General features: G+C 41.7%; 1 protein-coding gene across 1 annotated transcript in view; it reads right to left on the reverse strand.

Annotated features, from left to right (window-relative positions):
• Katnbl1 (katanin regulatory subunit B1 like 1) overlaps positions 1-15,195 on the reverse strand; it is a 36,994-nt gene extending 21,799 nt beyond the window's left edge. Inside the window, exon 1 of the mRNA XM_050134118.1 lies at positions 15,053-15,195. The gene's annotated coding sequence lies outside the window, so the exon portion shown is untranslated. The remainder of the gene's footprint in view (positions 1-15,052) is intronic.
• Positions 15,196-20,914: the final 5,719 nt, after the last annotated feature.

Raw genomic sequence — 20,914 nt, forward strand, 5'->3', positions numbered from 1 at the left:
TTTTTTTTTTTTTTTTTTTTTTTTTTTTTTTTTTTGGTTTTTCGAGACAGGGTTTCTCTGTGGCTTTGGAGCCTGTCCTGGAACTAGCTCTGTAGACCAGGCTGGTCTCGAACTCACAGATATCCGCCTGCCTTTGCCTCCCAAGTGCTGGGTATAACCACATCTTGTGCCAAGTTCAGATTGATTAAATAATTAACCGTCCAAACCAAGACACTTTTGAAACTGAGAAGAGGAATTATGAAAAGTGATGTTAGGACAACAGGCATAAACTAAGCCTGTCCACGCAATCAGGATATATATTATTTGACCTCAGTTCTAATGTTTACTGTCCTACAATTATTTTTTTCAGTAATTTCTATAAAAATTATCAACTACTCACCTATAAAAATGAATAAACTAGCCAGGCAGTTGTAGCACACACCTTTAATCCCAGCACTGGCCAGCCTGATCTACAGAGCTAGTTCCAGGACAGCTAGGACTGTTATACAGAGAAGCCCTGTCTTGAACTCCGCCCCCCTCCAAAAAGAATAAACTATAGACAATATGAATAAACTTAACCATACTGTGCTAAGTGAAGGAGGCTAAAAGTAAAAGGATATTTTTAGGACATTCTAAACTGCAAAAACATAAGTGTGGAAAGAAACATATCAATAAAACCCAGAGACTGAAGGCAGAGAAGAGAAAGTTTACTCCACAGAAATAAGGAAACCTTAGAGGTAGAGAGGTGTTAAATACTTTAGTATAGTAACGATGTGCCATTAAGTGCAAGTGACAACTCATAGAAACAGTAGCTCAATACTCCATTTTTAAGGAAATTGTGGAATAAGATAGGAGTGTAGTTTAGCGGTAGACAATATTTAGATTCAATCCCCAGAACAAGGGGGAAAGTAGGGGAGAGAACCTATTTCTTTTCACCAGGCACTTGCTTGACAGAAGCAAGGAACTATGGGCTCATTCCCATTTTTTTCCCTTTAGGAAACTAATCTATTCTGGAGTCCTCAAAGTTTCAGCAGCATTCCTTAAAACACCTACAATATACATTTGTTCTAACTGAAAATGACCAAAGCCAGCCCAACTGGTTCTAGTACTCGACTGTGTGGGTTGGATCTGACGCTGCAGACCTAACTGAAGATGCCCTTGGTGCCCTTTTTATGCAAAGGCATGTGGGAGTTTTAAAAGCTGAATTAGCAGAGGCTGCTGGGCTCCTTCCACACTCTCTCAACACTCTGGGAACCTTACTGCTCACTGTGTAGTAGTAAGTATATACCACAGCTTATTAAGTAAGACTCTCTTCAAAACTTGAAGATCAGTGTAGCTTAAAGATTAGGTCAAAAGAACCAGCTTCCCCCGCTTAACTATTCATGTAACTCTGGAAACAAACTATTTTAGTTTCTTCATTAATAAAATCAAGATGTTTATTTATGTAATCTGCCTTGACTTACTCCAAAAGAATGAAAAAAAATTTACAAATGACAAAAAAAAGACCTTTAAAAGGAGAAAAAATTGGAATAAAGAGAAACAAGAGTAAATAATCATTAAGTTACGGAAGCTTAATCTTAAAGAGAGAAACTTTTCTTTAAGACAGAGTCTCACTATTCAGTCACTGACCTGGAACTTGCATTAAGGCTGGCATATGGGTCCTGAGGACAGAATTCAGGTCACTGGGCTTGGTAGTAGTGCATTTACCCACTGATAGATCTCTTCAGTCCCAATTTACTTTAAAATTATTGTTGCTCTTGGTGGTGTTGGTGGTAGTGGTGTGTGGGTGTGGGTGTGAGTTCATGTGCTGATGTGGAGATCAGAGGACAACTTTGTGGAGTTGATTCTCCCCTTCAGATCATTAGGCTTACGCAGCCAAGTACTTTTACCTACTGAGCAAGCTCAAAGGCTCCCACCCTCAAATTCCTGATCTTCTATTCCCGACTCCCATTTTTTTGGGTCACAGATACATACTACCATGTCTGGCTTAAGAAGAGAATATTTTGAGGATTGGTCAAAGCTGATTTCAAAGTATCAAGCAGTTTGGAAAAGACTAATTATTGAACACTACAAAAGGAAAAGATGGGGGGGGGGAGATGGTGACGTGAGACCAGACAAGGGGGACAGGGCATGGAAAACCCTGTTTTACAAAGGGAAAGGATAGGGAAACCTCTAACTACTGTAAGCATTCTTGAATACAAAAAGCGTAACATTAAGTATCATTTTCCAAGCTTTTGCGATAAACACTGTTTGTCTCTGTTAGTGTTGCCTATTTTGTTGAAATTTGATGTTTCTTATCCAGGAAATATTCCCTTCCCTCCTTTGTGCTTATCACAGCCTCTCATATCATAAGACTGAGTTAGAATCTCCTTTTCCAAAGCATTTCTTGATTCTGGTCTTGGTTCAAGTCTTCCTATACCACCTCTTGGAATACTCAGCTTAATATTGCACAGTTTAGACCTTTGGCAAATAACAAATACATGAGGGCTTAAACGTAAGATATGTCTGAGCACTAGCTGATTTTGGTCTGTCTCCTTCTGCCAATCACAATGCAATTTTTTAAAAAACATTAAAAATTTTCTTAAATTAAAAAATTTTCTTAAATTTTCTGTGTGCTATGTACACATGAATGCTACTATGTGTGTAGAGGTCAAGGGGACAACTTGTCAAAGTTTGCCCTATCCCTACTATGTAGGTCACAGGGTTGAATTCAGGCTGTCAGGCTTGGCATCTTTACCTAGTGAGCCATCCCTAGACTATAAAACTTCTGATAGACAAGGTTTGAATACATTAACATATACTACCCAAAATACAATTTTACAATCACTAGTTAATATATTATACACAGGCATGTGCACACACACACATACATTCAGTGAGCAAATATGTATACTCACAAATGATAAAACAGCATAGTCTTTCTACAATCTTGGTGCCTATAGAGGCCTGCTAGGAAGAGGATTTCTAAAAGGCAAATTATGTCTAGAAGGCTGTGGTACAAGGTCACTTTTGCTGGCTAGAAGCTAGGTCTCTGGCACAAAGAGAGCACAAAGCTCTTCTTAAAGTGCCCAAGGTGTTTATGACTGAGATGAGACTGGCTTCTCCTTGGGCAAGAGATATGCTTGTACATATAAACAAAGAACACAGTGACTACTGGAAGCAAACTGAACCAAACCAGAGTAATCTAGGGAAAGGTGACTTGGACCCATGGAAACAGTGACATGGTTCCTGCCAAATTTCAAAGCAACCTTCCTGCAAAGGCCACTGGACACAGAATTTGTGTGATGTTGTATCATTCTCAGATTTAAACTACTGAAAAATAAATAAAGTAAAAACAGCATATTCTACATTTAATTTACTATCTACTATACTTCAAAATATGAATAAGTCTTAATTTCTAAGAAGAATGACAAAAAAAGCCAATAAAATTTATTGTTTAAAAAGGCATGGTCAGTATTGGTTATTAGAAGCCAGAAGCAGTGTATCTCACGGAACACTAAGTACTCAGAATATATCCCAGGCCACCTTAGACCTGAGTCTTGATGACAAATGGGAAATTTTTAAGGTGAAATAAAAGGGGGCTAGAGAGATGGTTCCATGGTTAAGAGTGTGCATTGTTCTTCCAGAGGACCCAAGTTCAGTTCCCAGCACCCACAACAGGTAACTCACCACCACCTGTAACTCCACCCCAGGTCATCCAATACCCCTGCCCTATGCACTCAGGTACACATATATACACATACACATCCATGTAATTCAAAATGATAAAAAGTAAATTTAAAAATGATATAAAAAATTTTTTTTCAATAAAAAATTATATTTAAAAAAAGAAAAAAAATAAAAATGATATAAAAGAGAGATCGCTAAGACAATCACAGTAAAAGTCTTATGCACTCAAAAGTCAGAATCTAGGGCTTACTTATTTTCAATTCTTCTAAAAAAGATAGCTGATCAATTTGAGAATAAATAGAAAATGGAAAGAGTGATAGTGAGCTTTACCAGAAAAAGATCAAGTTCACAACATCTGTCCCAGTGACCATCCAGGGCATCACAGAAGACAAAGCTGGAGATATGCTTCCTGTGATACAACAGGAAACTTTTTACAACACTACTAAGTATTTTTGCAACACAATCTAATGATCACTTTCTACTGTGATGAGTTTAAAAGAAATAATAATAATACAGGAGGAATTTGTTTACCCCCACCAGGTATTATTATTTTTCTCAGTGTTATGACAAAATATCTGACAAAAAGCAAACTTTAAAGTATAGTTCATCATGTTGTGGAAATTATGGTGGCAAAAGCTTGAGAAGCTGGTCACACTGCATCTAAAGGTAGAAAGCAGGAAGGGAAAAATTCTGCTGCTCACCTTTTGATTCAGTACCAGACCCTAGATCAAAAAACGGTGCCACCCACATTGAGGACGAATCTTTCTATTTCAGTTAACATAATCTAGATAATCCCTCAATAGGCATGCCCAAAGACCTGTCTCCAGGAGATCCTAGGTATTTTCAAGTTGTAACTAATACTATTATAAGGAGCAACTACAAAAATTTGAAAATGGAAGTATGTGGGGACAGGACTTACTTTTTTGAATTGATACTTTGCAAGGAAAGGAGTTTCACTGCTTTGATTTTCTAATCAATACCTAATAATGAAGTGTTTAAGCCATTTGCTCTCAAATAGACTGTGCAACACATCTGTCCTGGGTAAGCTTCCTGTTGCAATGGTAACTCCAAGATCAAAATCAACTTGGGAAGAAAGGATTTACTTCATCTTACACTTTACAGTCCATCATTATGGGAAGCCAAGGCATGAACTTGAGGAGAAACCACAGAAGAATATTGCTTACTGGCTCCCTCCCAAGCTCAGTCAGCCACCTTTCTTATAAAGCTCAGGCCCAACTGCCTAAGAACGGCGCTGCCTACAGGACCATCTGAAGGAGACAATTCCTCAACTGAGGCTCCCTCTTCACAGATGACTAGGTTTGTGTTAACTAAAACTAGCCAAATAACATTCCAGTAATTTTCATAGAAATAATACTACTTGTTCATACTGGGAACTAAACCGAAGGCCTTGTATATAACAGGCAATTAAGTGTTCCACCTCTGAACTTTAGTAACCAGTTTTCTGGTTTTTTTTTTTTTTTTTTTTTCCCAATCTGCATTCCTCTTGTTATACCCTCCAGTGGAGCTGGGATTACAGACCTCTGTGCCTCCCTGTCCTGTTTTATAAATAGCAACTCCTATTTTAAACGATTACATTTACTAAATTCATAACAAAATAAACTCGGCAAATATGCGGGGATTGACAGTTGTCCCTACGAAGACTATTCTAAATCAGGATCCTGGTAGGAAAAGCACAATCTGACTACTATCTGCATCCCTAATAAAATATAGCATGTGGGGCCCTGCATATGTTAGGCAAGTGCTCAGTGCTGAGCTATACCACTTTAAAACATGATTCTGTATTAGCATTCTTTCAATTGTCAAAAATTGACATATTATAAATAAAAAATTTTAGTTTAATCCAAGACTAAGTAGGGGGCAGGCTCAAACTGCTTGCTATCAAACTTGACTACTTGAGTAGGAAGAGAACCAACTCTTGCAAGTTGTCCTCTGAACTACAGGTGCATCATGGCATGCACACATGGGCACACACACAAACAGCAAAAAAAAAAAATTAGTGACATTATAATCTTGTTATTAACCTAAAAAGAAAAGGCAATATGATGCAACAGGGAAATAAAAACAAAGAGCATTTCAGAAAAGTGTAATCTCCTCAAAGAGAGGGCTGAGGTTGCAGGAATTTGTCTCATAAAATATAACAAGGAAACAAAAAAAAAAACCCTGCAAAGTCAGGTCTGTCACAGCGATACTGCACTTCTGGTACCAAAATCTGTATTCAGGCTCTCTAGGATCACACAACTTAAGGAGAATGGATATCTCTCTCTCTCCATATAAAGCACATTTATTGGAATGATATAGGCTGCAGTCCAACAATGGCTAGCTATGAATGGAAAGTTTAAGAATCAGTTTAAGAATCTAGTAGTTGCCGGGCAGTGGTGGTCCCAGCACTCGGGAGGCAGGCAGGCGGACCTCTGGGAGTTTGAGGCCAGCCTGGTCTACAAGAGCTAGTTCCTGGACGGGCACCAAAGCTACAGAGAAACCCTGTCTCGAAAAAACAAACAAACAAACAAACAAAAAGAATCTAGTAGTTGCACAGTCCCACGAGGCTGGATATCTCATCTGGTCTTCTGTATGTGCTGGGATCATGAAGAAGTAGCTCCAAAGCCAGTGAAGGAATGGATGTGCTGATAAGGCGAGGGCAAGCAGGTGAACGCAGGGTGAGCAGGATGTCCTTATACTTCCAGCAGAAGGTGTGGCCCAGATTAAAGGTGTACCTTTCTGCTAAGATCTAGATTGTAGTTCATTTCAGATATAGTCAAGTTGACAACCAAGAATAAGTATCACACTGAACATAGTGCATTATATTGCTTGTTTGTCTGTTCTTCATGCTATAAACTTTGGGATGACACAATCTCATAACTGGAAATGCTGGGAAATTTAAAGCTATGATCAGCAATGAGGTAAGAAACTGCTAGTTGCTGTGAGGAGGTAAGGGGACACTATATAACACCAGAAATTCTTACTACAATGGCTTCATAGTTTTCTTTTTATATAAAAACTAACCTGCTTAGTCTGATTAGTGTTACTTGTACGTTCATGATTTCAAAGTTAACTACTTTTTACCAGATAATCAATGAGGGGACTCATCCCAGGGAACACTATATTCCCTAATGCTCAGTATTCCTTAGTTACTTACAGATCATTTTACAGTTAACACAGCTTCTATCCAACAGGATTTGCACTGTATTTCTCAGTGAGTGTTTCACTAAATTCTAATCACTGTGTGAAGTTTACTTTCATAATTATTAAAGTTTCAAAACAGAGCAGACATATGTATCCCAGTTCAGGGCAGCAAAATTTATCCTAAGAACAAAAAACTCCCTGTAGTCTAATACTAAGTCAGATCCAAAAGGACAACACTAGTCTCTAAATTTGACAATCCTTTTTTGGGAATATTTAGTCACAAGTCAGTAGGAAGTAGGCTGCTCACAGGGACAGTACACTCATAAAATGATCAGCGATCAGTCAGGAAAGAACAATAATAAAATTCAAAGACATTTGGATATGTTAAATTATGAATGTACAATTATGATAAGCCCTAAAATGTGCCATGTAAAATTAGTTTTTCTTTCATATAAATGATAGGTTTGCATATTATCCTTTTTTGGAGGGTTGTTTTGGAGGACAGGGTCTCAGATAGCCCAGAATGGCCACCAAATTGCTATGGAGCCGAAGAGGACCTTGTCCTGTCTCCACCTCTCAAGTGCCAGCATTTCAGGTATTACCAGGCGTGGGCTTTCTCATCTTGAAGTCAGATATGGTCATGTGACTCTGAACAATGAAATGTTTTTAAAAAGCTTTTTCTTTTCCTTTTTTCTAAAGGCAGTCTCATATCACACCTCAAGCTAGCCTATAACTCACTCTAGACTAGGCTAGCCTTGAACTGCTAGGATTACAGAAATCACGTTACCACAGCCCACTTTAAAGAAGCAGCCAGTATGTGATTTCTATCAGTTTCACCACTGTCGTGACAGCCAGCCATAGGTAAGAAAATTACAACTCTGCAAACACACATTCCTAAGCAAGGCCACCACAGAACAAAGCCCATAGACAAATGTGCATCCCATATCAAGGAGAAACAAAGCACTGTTGTTTAATGGGAGACTTGGGGACTGTTTGTTACTGCAAAATAATTTAGTTCTTCCATACTGATAAGCCATACAAGTAATACTGTGCGCGGAGAGTGATTTAGTTCCATTAAAAGAGCTGTAAATTGATGCTCCCAAAGAGACATAATTTCCTTCTAAATATTAAGTTTCCAAACAGGTCTGCCAACAAGGTTAAAAAGTATTTATATGCAGTATATCAGTAAACAGATAACTCAATGAACGTCGCCCATAAAGGTTGAGAAATGGTCTGTCAACCTCTTTTCATCTCAAAGCATACTTTCATGGTGAGAATCACTCCATTTTCCAAGTCAGCCATTAGGAAATTATTAGCCTAAAGTACGGATCTCATAAAAGATAAATATTTTTTTTCCTTTTTTATAATTTTGGTTATGAGCCTAGCCTTTAACGGCTGAGTCGCCCTCCAGCCTCTTTTTCTCTTTTTTAAAGAGACAGGGTGTCACTGCAGCCTTGTCTGTTCCGGAACTTGCGACATAAACCAAGGCTGGCCTCAAACTCACAGAGATCCATTTACCTCTGCCTGAGTGCTGGGGTTGAAGGAGAACTATTCTTCAATACCATTTATTATTTGAGAACCAGGGTGTCTGAAACAAAAGGTCAGAGATATTAGTTTTCAGCTACTATGCCATGAATCCTCCACGGACAAAATGCCAAATTTGGTCAATACATAAGATTTATTCTTACTACAATAGTATATCCTGTTGATGATGATAGTAAGTGGTATAGGGAATAGGCAGGGTACATGTTTTTCTACTGATGAACAAAATTGTATTTTGGTATTAAGAGGCACAGACAGAAAAGTATTCCAGAGTTCAGAAAGGCAGCCAGATTGTGGCTTCACTACCACTGCACAACACTTTGTCACTGTAGGGCTGTATCTTGTTGGTCTGTACTCTGGATTCTTTCCAGGTACTTGGAAGATGGGAACACTCATGCAAACTTGCTTTCCTCAACAATCACCCATTCCTTCATTTCTTCATTCACTTAACAGCAAATATCAAATGCTCATGCTGAATTAATGACCACTGTAGGCCCTAGGGAAACCCATGTACTGAGTTAATGACCACTGTTAGCCTAGAGAAGGCCCCAATCCTATGGGGTAGGCGGTGGCATATATAGATACCCTCAGAAGAAATCCTTCTAATCAATTCACACCAAGATGTGAAAAATTATTTCTTTCCCTCCTCTCCAAAAGTCTCCCCTTGAAAAACTGAGAGATTTTACAAATTCACAGTTTCTCTAAATTGGAAAGACCCTGGAGACAACTTCAGTTTACAGATGAGATTAAATGACTTGAATCCCAGAAACACTAAATTGCTAATAGGAGAGCCTGGTTTAGAGCTATGACGTCAACTTAAGAATGCCAATAATCAAGTTGCAAACAGAGTCTCAAGAGTAATGAGAGAAGAATCATATGCAGGTCATGGGTATCTGGGAAACTAGCTCAAGGCAAAAGAATTTCAGGTAACAAATAACACATAAAGAGAGGAGGAGTCATGGGGAAGAGAGTCAAACAAGACCTTTCAGAACAGTCTTCATCTCTACACTCAAAAATGAGTCAAAAGCAAGGATAATAGATTTAACAAAAACATTTCCAAAGAATATACTTAGAATAAGAAACAGAAAATGCAGCATTTGAACCTGCTAAGGAAATCCAAATTAGATCCTATCCAATCACCAGAGTATGCTCCTAGCTTAAGGTATGCCTTTAAAATCTGCTTTCGAGGATGTGGTGACGGCTCCACATGATGGTGGTAAAGTGTGTGCCATGCAAGTCTGAAGAACTAAGCTTGATATCCAATACCAACTGGAATATGCTGGAGATGTGGCTTTCCAACTGGAAAGCTCCAGGTCTCAGTGAAAGAACCTATTTCTAAAAACAAGGGTGTACGGTTCTCAGGAACTTCCGAGACTGCCCTCTGCCCTCCATATATACATCTGGGATGCTGAAGCACAAAGATTGTCATGGTTACAAGCCAGTCTAGACCACAAAAATAAAGGCTTGTTAATAAAACAAATAGAAACAAGAAAGCAAGCAAGTAGTCTTTTAATGGTTTTATATAGAGACTGGGAAACTCAAGATTCAAAGGCCATATCTAGTGAGGGTGTTCTTCTACAATAACATAGTGGAAGGCATCACCAGGGCAGGGTAAGGGGTGGTGGTGGGGTGTGGGTGGTATAAACGAGAAAGTGGAAAAGGATAAGTCAAAGAGGGTAGAGCATAGTTGGAACAGTCAGAATTACTGATACAAGGCATTAACCTATTCATCGGCATAGAGCATATGACTTAAATGCCTCCCATTAGGCCACAACTCTTACACTGCCAATGTTACCTACAAAGTCATGTGTTGAAGCCTTGAGCCCAGCTGGTTGTGCTATTTTGGAAGGTGCTGAAAATTTTAGGTGGTGGGCTGAACTGGGGGAAGTAGGCCATTCACCAGGGCGCCTACCATCTTACACTACATCTTGTCCCCAGCCCCTTCTTGACTTTGTCACTGTATGTTTTCTGTCCTCCCCCACTCATTGCCACATTATTTTGTCTTGCCTCAGGCACAAGCTATGGACGCAGCCAACCTTGAGTAGAAACCTCTGAAATCTAGAACCAAAATAAAACCCTTCTCTTCTTAAATTGTTTCTCAGGTATTTGTCACAGCTACCAAAGAACCAACAGTTACAATGACAAATTAGTTTGAAGGGGTCATTTACACAACAGCAATCAAATAACATGACTGATAAAAAACACTAATATTGACTGGTATATTTTATGACATTCTGTATGGACCATATATTTTTAAAGGTAATTTCCCACTCCCCTGAGGAGAAGTTATAATCAGTTTATAAAGCTGTGTAACTCGTACATTAAAAAACAAAAACTTGCTGGGCAGTGGTGGTATATACCTTGAATCCCAGCATCGGAAGGCAAAGACAGGCAAATCTCTATGAGTTCGAGGCCAGCCTGATCTACAAAGTTCCAGGATAGCCAGGGCCATTACAGAGAAACCCTGTCTCAAAAATCCAAGAGTTAAACTTTAAAAAAAAAAAACAAAAACTCAACATTAGCCCCTTAAACTCTCTGCTTCATGACCAACAGATTTAAGTCTAATCTAGTAACAAAAAAAAAAAAAAGAAATCTTTTTGAAAACAGCATGAAACAGAAAGCTTGCTATCTGAAATGTAAACTTAGTATATATATAAAAAAGAACACGATTAATCTTAGGAGTTTGGACAAAGATTAAGATGACAGAGAGTATGGGCCAACGTGTGTGTGTGTGTGTGTGTGTGTGTGTGTGTGTGCGTGTGTGTGTGTGTGCGTGCGCGTGCAAAATACCTGGAAATGTGGCGGAATGTTTGTCTACTATGCACAGGGTCCTATGCTGAATACTCAGCATGGCAAAACAAGAATTATTTGGCTGGGCACTACATAGATAAAACTTTCTGACTTTAACCCCAGCTCTGAGGAGACTAGGGGGCTTTCTGAGTTTAAGACTAGCCTGCTGTACATAGTGAGTTTAGTGAGACCTTGTAAAAAATAATAATAATAATTAAAAATCAGAATTAGTATCTCCAGGGCTTTATGTTTGAGACGCTAATAACAATAGAAACACTGGAATAAGCTGTATGCTTATAATTTTCACTCAGGAATACAAACTGTAATTCACATAGACAACACAAGATTTAATGGAGACCCATACTCTCTGTCACCTTAATCTTTGCCCAAACTCCTAAAATTAATCATGCTGCATTCAGAAAAAAACATTTCAAAGGAAGAAACACTGGAACACTGATTCAACACACACACACACACACACACACCTACCACACATTTTTGTCTGAATGTAATACAAAATTCCTAATTTCAAAGCAACATATGTGTACATGCAAGCACACATACAAATACTGTGAATATGAGAGTATTTTTTAACTTTTAATTCCTTTCAGGTTTACTTTATGTTTATGATTGTTTTGCTTGCAAGCATGTATATGCACATGTGTGTCTGATATCCACAGAGAGTGTTGATACTGGGAACTGAACTCAGGTCCTCTGCAAAAGCAGGTGCTTTTCATTGATCAGCCATCTTTTCAGTCCCCTAAGGAATATTTGTTTAAAGAATAGAAAGATGTGCTGAGTTAAAAACAATAAAACTCAAATGAAGAAAAATGTATAATCTCAGGTTTAAAAAACATATTTATTTAAGTGTGTGTGTGAGGTCCTGAATCTATCTATGTGTACCACATACATGTATGTGCAGATACCCTCAGAGACCAGAAGACAACTTTGGATCCCCTGGAACTGGAGTTACAGAACATCATAAGGCACCTGATGTTTGTGCTGGAAACTGAACCTGGGTCCTTTGCAAGAGCAGAGTGTTCTTAACTGCTGTCTCTCTGGTCCATAATCACAGTTTTATAAAAAGTAGCTATCAGCACTTAAAAAGCTTCAAGAGAACCCAGGAGGCGGTGGTGCACACCCTTAATTCTAGCACTCAGGAAGCAGAAGCAGGGAGATCTCTAAATTCTAGGACAGCCTGGACTACAAAGCAAGTTCTAGGACAGCCAGCGCCTTACACAGAAAAACCCTGTCTTGAAAAGCAAAACAAAACAAAAAGAACTTCAAAAAAAAGCCACACATCCTTTAATCCCAGCATCCCAGCACTCACTGGGGAAGGTAGAGGCAGGCGGATCTTTGTGAGTTCAAGGCCAGTCTGGTACACAGAGCTAGTTCTAGAACAACAGCCAGGGTTACACACAGAAAACCTGACCAAAACAAACAATTAACGGTTGTTCTATTCAGGGCAAGTGTTTATAAGTGATCTATTTAAACTTTAAAAAATTGATTTAAAGCTTTATTAAATATTTGTGTGTGCACACATGCAAAAGTATGAACAGAGGCCAAAGGATAACTTTAGGGAGTTGCTTTTTTCCTTCTTCCTTGCAGGAGAAGGGTCCCTCTTGTTTTTGCCATGCTGCAATACTAACATAGGTTTGGTGGCCCTCGGGCTCCTGGGGATTCCATCTCCCATTTCTCCGCTGCCTCCTGTCTCAGGGTAGGAGTGCTTGACTGGGATTATAGAGGTGACACCTCACCTCCTTTTGGGGGCTCGTTTTGCTTATTAAATGTGGGTTCCAGGATCAAACTCAGGACTGACATTTGGAGTAATTGTTTCTTATGGGGGGGCCTGTCTGACGCTAGGATGTTTATATGTACTCCAGCCTGTGCTCAGTAGATTGACAGTATCACCCCCTCCTCAAGAGTTTCACATCCCTGCCCAGCGGGCGGTGGCACTTCAAGGCTAGCCTGGCGAGTTCCAGGTCAGTCAGGGCTACACAAAGAAACTGTCTCAAAAAACAAAACAGAAAGTTTCACATCTCCAAATGTCTTATGGAGGGGGAAAATGCAACAAATGCAGTTGAAACTCACCGACACAAACGTTTACAAACTCCCAAATCCTTGTGTGCTCGAGAGCTCTGTGAATGTGTAAGTGTGTGCATATCAGACCTCTCTGTCACATCTCATTTCTAACATTCCCCAGCCTTGCTTCACAGAATATTATCCAACAAGAACTTTCAAAAGACCAGGCCTACTGTTCCCAATAAAAGTAATTCCCCCCCCCTGGATTCTTAGTCTTTGGACAATTTCCTCGATCCTCCACTTCCAGTAAATGTCTTATCAGCTGTTAGCTCCATGGCAGCTTTACTCAGTTCCGATTATCATTCAGATAGCCGCTGCACCAGTGAGAGAGAGTATCACGTACCGGTTTTGTTACTAAGTTCACACCAAAGTAACTTGGGATTTGTTGCCTGTCACATTTCTTGCATATAGCTGACTAGATTCACAACTGTGCTGGACAGTGAGGCAATCAAAACCCTGGTAACCGATGAACGAAGTTGAAAAGTTTTGGTATAAATAAGCATGAACTGCTGACTACTCATGAAGGGCTTTGCTTTGGGGCTGTATTTCTTTTCATGGAGTCAGTACGTACACCCATTTCTCAAACACAAAACAGTGCACCACAGTTTTAAAGGAACATATGTTTCCAGCTGTTCTCCACGATCCCTAAAAATATGAACCTCAACTATGAATTCTATTTATCCTAGAAGCAATTTAGCGGAAGGGGCTCGGGCCCCAAACATAAGTGTGGTCAACATGAGCAGAGAACTCATTGGTGTGTGGATTGATTTATGAGTACACAAAGGTATACTCACATAAATATCTCCGAAGTTGAAGTAAATAAACAGGCAACACTTTGTACATTAGCAAGAGCGAAGCAAAGGTAGTCTCCAAGGGTTCCAACTGTATCAGCTGTGTAAGCTTGACTTCCCTGAGACTGTTTCCTTGTCAGAAAGATTATAACAACACTATACCTATTCCAAAGCAACGCTCTTAACTCAGAAAACTAAATAAATATCACTCGTTAAAGTTTATTACAAGGTCAGCTTCTGGCCAGATAAAAGCCTCCGTGCATAAATTTCTCACTCGAAGAAGCTGATTTAAAAGAAAGAAGAAAAAAAATTTTTTAACACAAGTTGCAGGTATTAGGGGACTAGTGTCTCAGAGCGCTTTAAAGTACAAAACTGGCGACAATTTCAGAAAATAATTTCTCTTCCAATTACTTTTTTCTCCAAATCTGCAAAGAAACTGATACAGATATATTTCCAAGGAACTTTATAAGCCACTAGACAACAAATCAACTCTTTGTTATCTCCACACGTAAGCCCAGTTAAGCCCCTAGGTACAATTACAGAGTAACTTTATAGAAAGTACACCGAGGTTTTAAAAGCGGCGGTCAACAATTCCTGGGCAGCTCTGTCAAATTTCTGCCCTGAGAAACAAAAGCAGATCTGCCTGGGAATCAAAAATTCCTGAGAAAATTGAGGAAATGCCTCAGCCGGGCCTAGGCAGCTCTCGCGAAAACCGGTCCCTCCTCGCGCAGCAAACCCCTCGCGCGTCCCGTCCTTCCCCGTGGGCTGTAGACGTCGACTCCACCCGAGGATAAAGAAGCGATGACAGCAGGTTGGGTCCACGCCTCTCCGGCCAGGACCCCTGAGGCCTGCAGCCCCAACCTCCCTGCCGGGGCCCCCGGGGGTTCCGCGGGAGACCGGCGGCCCCACCCGCCTGCGCCCCGCCCCGCCCCCGCCGCCCTGCCCGGGAAAGGCCGCCGCCGCGGGGCCTGCAGGTGGGCCTGGCCAGTCGCTCGAGCAGTCTGCGCGCGAGCGAGCGGCAGCGGGCGTCCCAACCCGGTCCGGCCGTCACTTACCGGCGCCTCATGGTACCGCAGCGCCTCAGCCCAGCCACCGTGCTGACGAACCGCGCCCGGCAGCTCGGAGCGTCCCTCGGAGCCCCAGCCGGGCCCCACTCACAGCCATTCAAACGCCGCCGCGCGCGGCCCGCCGGGATAGCTACCCCGTGGGCGGCCCGCGGGCCCCGCCCAGCGCAGGCTCCGCCCCCTCGGATGCCGGCGGGAGGGGGAGCAGGGCGCGTGGCAGCGCCGCCCCCTAGTGGCCGCAGCTGCTCACGGACGCTTTGCTGTGGCGGTGCAAAAGAATTGCTGCTCTACAAGACGCAGGCAGCTGGGAAAGAAAGACCCTGAGGGACACGGATAATCTAGTAAGGGACCACACCCGGGGCAGACAGTCTGCTGTTAAAACACCGTTCAAGGGAAGATGAGCGTTCATTTTTATTCAAACAACCAAGATATAGTGATTAAAAGCGTGAACTCTGGAACTGTGCCTTGGACAAATCACGTAAAGTGTGTGTGTGTGTGTTGTGTGTGTGTGTGTGTGTGTCTTTGGTTTCCTCGTCTGTAAAATGGGAATGATAACAGTGTATCTGCCTCTTAACCTCAAATGGGTTAATACATACAAAATTATTTGGAGAGTACCTGGCTCCTGGTAAGCTCTATATAATTCCTGACTATCTTGTTTTGTTTCCTGTTATGTGCCAGACTTCGAGAATATCTTTAACTATTCTTATAAACTTTATTATTTAAAATAACTTGCAACTCCCAGCCTCCCAAACTCACAGAATACTGCAAGAAACTTAAGAAATATGTATGATAAGGCCCTCTCCTCAGGAAGAAGGTTTGGTTTCATTGGGATGGGAACACTTGCCTTTGAGATTATGATTGGTTCTATCCCTGACATGTTTTTAATTCCTGAAGACAATTCTCTCAATCAGAGACTAGTCAGGGTAAGTCTCTGGTCAGGGTTACCAAAGCTGAGACAGTAAGTTTGTCTTCTGTGGCTGTCTTCCCCTGGGCAGAAGAAAGCAAGTGGTGGGGGGCATTTGATGGAAGTCTCCCTCAGTCAGACTACATCCCGTGGCTCACTTTTTTAGATGCTCCTTTAAGAACTCTTAGGGATTAAGGAAAGGGTTGCTTAAATTAGGTCCAACATGTTTAAAGACTTCCTCTGTGCCTCGGTGACACATCTCCAGGTGCTGGGGACAACAGGAAGTGGCTGTTGGCGACTTGGAAAGTCAGAGAGTGATAGTCCCAATACACCACACAGAGTGAAGTCATGAAAGGTATATTCTAAATGCTGTGGGCGTTCAGAGGACTAATTGGGGCTGAAGGACCATTAGGTGAATAGGAATGTAATGTGTTTCCTTCCGCAGTATCAGGGCCCCTACTTAATCCAAAAAAAAAAAAAAAATGTAATGATGAAAATTTGAAGCAACCAGTTATGGCAATGGGAAAATGTTTTTTTGAATGCTCTGTGTGAGCCACGTCTTTGAGAGTTTCTCAGATGATGCCAAGCACAAGCAGGCACATGCCTCCTTGTGTGGCCACACCTGTCAGCTCCAGCTGGCTGAGCGAGGGAAAGGAACTGGGGCAAGGTAGGCTGCTTCCTGAGCATGGCTGCTACAAGGTGGGTGGTGGTGGTGGTTTAAAATAAAAACTTAACACACCTGAAGTCACTTTCCCTCAAGGTATTTCTTCATCATCACAAGCACGAATTTCTCGATGGCCCACTATGCAATAAAGATCATGGCCGGCCCCTCGGTGGAGGAGAATAAAGAGTTAAGACCTGTTCCTTACCTCAAGAGTGACTAGGTGGTGTGGCAGCAAATAGCAGAGACCCAAGACTGCTTCATTAACAGAAATATCTCATCAAAAATAAGTAGTCCCGGTGCCTAAACCAGAAAAGAACGTTAATGTTCTCTTTTACGGAACCTGTTAAAATACAGAGTCTCAAATGGGTTCTTTTTCTAGACCCAGACTCTAAGGTTTACACCAGCCATGAGCTGCCCAGGTTTCCCAGCTCTCATATTTTGGCACAAAAATTAAAGAAAACTGCGTGGCATTGAAACTTTTGAAATACATATGAACCGTACTATGCTGATCCTAAAAGCACCAATACTTTTCCTATCAATAAAGTTGATTTTTTTCTTGATATCCAATAAAGTTTGATTCTTTTAATGAAAGAAGCATAGCATGGGCCCGGGGAAATATCTCAGTTATATATAGAGCTTGCTTTGTAAGCATAAAGACCTGAGCGCAGTCCTCAGAATCCATATTTTAAAAGCTAGGAGTGATGGCTCATGATGATAACCCTAGTAATGAGGAGGTGGGGACAGGTAGCTGGACACCTGGGCTTGGTAGACTACTCAAAAAAAAAAAAAAAAAAGAGGAGGGAGATTGTGGTGTGCAGGGGTACTTGCCTTTAAATTCCTGCACTCAGGGGTATGGGGACCCAGGAAAGAGGCAGGCAGATTTCTGAGTTCTGTAGCCTGGTCTACAGAGTGAGTTTCAGGGCAACCAGGGCTACACAGAGAAACCCTGTCTCAGAAAAACCAAAAGGAGGGGGCAGCAAGATGGCTCAATGGGTAAGGGCTTGCTGACCTGGGTTTGAGGTCCAGCACTAATGGAACCCACATAAAGATAGATGGAAAGAACCAACTAACTACACACACACACACACACACACACACACACACACACACACACGTGCACCATATTTTTTTAAAAAAAGACAGTGCCAGGAGTGTTGACTGTTTTCTGTCCTGCCCAGTCCTTGTTCTGCCTGGTTCCCACAGTTGTGTTGTCTGAGGCTTCTGACCTGCCTGGTTTCTGTCCTCCCACCAGGTCCCACAGCTATTTAGCCCCAAAGAAATCACACAGAGGTCTACATTTTATAAACTGATTGGCCCATTAGCTCAGGCTTCTTATTAACTCTTATAACTTATATTAATCAATTATTCTTATCTATGTTAACCACATGGCTTGGTACCTATTTCAGCAGGGTAGGTCACATCTTCCTTCTGCTGTGTCTGGGCAGGACTGGGGAGGGAGCTTCCTGCTTCCCAGAATTCTCCTGTTCTCATTGCCCTGCCTCTACTTCCTGTCTGGTTGTCCTGCCTATACTTCCTGCCTGGCTACTGGCCAATCAGCATTTATTTAAAACATAATTGACAGAATACAGAATTGTCCCACACCAGGAGGAGGAAGAGGAGGATCAGAAGTTTGAGGCTAGCCTGGGCTACCCATTTTTCTCTTCCCCTGGGTCACTATCCAGAAAACCATCTCCAAACACAAACCAACAGAAATACATACCCTGCAAACTTGAATGCCAACATACCACCCTTCCCCCATCCCTGCAAAATGACCAGGTGTGGTGGCACACTACTTCAATCCCAGGACTTAGGAGGCAGGAGTGGGCAGATATCTGGAAGTTTAAAGCTAGCATAGCCTATGTATTGAGTTCCAGAGCAGCCAAGGCTGTGTAGTAAGAACCTATCTCAAAACAAAGAGACAAATAAAATGTAGATGATGGTGTCTTTAGGAATGACACACAAGGTTGTCCTCTGGACTCTACACGCACACACACACACAGAGACTTGTACCTGCAATCACATGAGCACAAGTAAGAATAACCCATGTATTCTTTTTATATCCCAGCATGAATATTTATGCACAAAAGGTGGCCAATTCCAGACCTTTCCAGCGGGCAGTCCGCAAGGGATTCTACTCCTCATCATTTCCTTGTGAGCAAACAGGCAGCTGAGTTAGTCTTCCTGCCTCATTCGCAGGGAATTGCAGAAGAATGTAGGACCACTCGGTGGCAATGTGACGAGAAGCTCACATCCACAGACACCCGTAGGTAATGAAGTCTACATAAAGATCCCTGTACACCATCTCTTAGTGGAATTAGGGGTGAGGTGGTGAAAGAGGGTTTGAACTGGGCCTGACATGCTGGTCAGGATTCTCACAGCTCTGCTGTTCCAGAGAGAGAACAGGAAGTGGGCAGTAAGTGCAAGGATCGCTGTCTACCCTGTGTGAGCAGAATGAAGACCGCTTTGGAGACTGGTGGGCGCAAAGACTGAAACCTACACAGCAACCCAGAGTGTCATAAGCACCTGGGTTTATCCAAAGATGGTGGTTGGAGGTACTTGAGGATTCTGCAGAAATGCTAAGCAGGGCAGTGGCAGTTACTTCATTCTTATGAAGACTGACCCATCACCAGGTGCCAAATGACTGGTATGAAGATTTGGATTGGAGGTTTAGGGAACTGAAGCATCTACAGCCTTGTATGTTGTCTTCATCCACTTGAACTGACCCTGAGAGGGCAGGGCTCACAGCGACAGATCGTCTGTTCCATAAGCAGCAGCCCCTGCTCTGCTTCAAGCACCTCTGGGACATTCCAGCCAGTTAACTTTGGCAAAGCCAATCCCCATCTTCCTGTACAGGCTGTGGAAGGAAGTAGCAGCAGGGCCAGATAAGGCAGCTCCTGGTTTAGCGGACTCGGGATTGTCTCATTATAATGCCAACGCCCTGCTTTGTTCTAGTAATAACAGCTTTGTTTGTTTCTGGTGGATAGACAAGGGAAGTGTTAAAGGGCTTGGGGGGTCTATGGAGAGGACAACAGGTCTCTGAGGCATCTACAGCTCTCTTGGAGCCAGGAAGCAGTGCATTTTAGAGGAGACATTTGAACCGATCAACAGCTCAAATCCTAGGTGTGTGATTCTCTTACAGAATTGTACCCAAGAATGTTCACAACAACGTGTGCGTGCGTGCATGTGTGTGTAATAGTGAAAGATGGGAACAATCTCAATGTCCATCAGTTGGAGACTGACAAAGGTCAAATGCACCCATGCCACATAGACTTTGCATCCTCGGCAAACAGTCGCCTCGATCTAGATCTGAGTGACAGACATGGAAGACATCCAAGACAGATTTAATAAAAAAGAGTAAGTTAATAGAGTTTAGTATGCTTCTATTAATGTAACGAGTAAATCAAATACTCCATCCATAAATGTGTTTTTATTTTCATTTATTTGTGTCTGTAGGTCAATTTTCTTTTTCCATCATGTGGATGCCAGAGATCAGGCTCAGGCTGTCAGGTGATTTATTCAGCTCCCCATACATGCGTTTTAAGGAATGATTATCTTTTGAAGCATTAAAAGTTACTGAGTTCTTCTCCCCCCTCTGATGAGTTCCTTGGGCTGATCTAGTAAAGTATGAGTGAGTTAGACGGCAGAAACTTAAGTTCTTAGGGTTCTGCAAGCTGAGAAGCTCAAAATCAATGTGTGGGCTAGTTCAGTCCAGAGGTTAGGGCTCTCTTGTGGTTTGCAGATGGCTGCTTTCTCACTGAAGTCTCACTCGGCAGGGAGCGGGGGAGAAGGCTGTTTTCAGTATTTTGTCTCTTCTTCCAAGGTTACTATTGCAACCAGGAGGACTCCGCCCTTATGACTTCATCCAATCCTAAATGCTTCTCAAAGCCCTATCTCAAGAAATATCACACTAGGGATTAGGATTTCAACATAAGACATCTGTGAGAGACCTAGACATTAATTAGCCCACAGTCCCTCAGAAATCTAGGGTTGTAAACAGCATTTTATATTTCAACTGATTGCTGTTTTAAAAATGGACACAATGGAATTTTTTTCTAAAGGACTTGGATTGGTCATTCTGATTTAGAGACTTTAGTCCACGTTCGAGAGGCTTAAGTCACTCACTGGGATGAATGGCTGCAGCCAGAGTAACGAAACTTGGAGAGACCTGTTAGGCCATAGTGTTATATCATTATGACTCATGCTACGGTTGTCATTCTCATCCTTTAATGGGTTCTGTGGGAATGGCAACCCTCCCAGATTCCTCAGCAAGTGCTGCAGGAAAGCA

The sequence above is a fragment of the Alexandromys fortis genome, unplaced genomic scaffold (genome assembly GCF_014885135.2).
Source record: "Alexandromys fortis isolate MF-2015 unplaced genomic scaffold, M_Fortis_MF-2015_v1.1 scaffold_6, whole genome shotgun sequence".
Taxonomy (NCBI): Eukaryota; Metazoa; Chordata; class Mammalia; order Rodentia; family Cricetidae; genus Alexandromys; species Alexandromys fortis.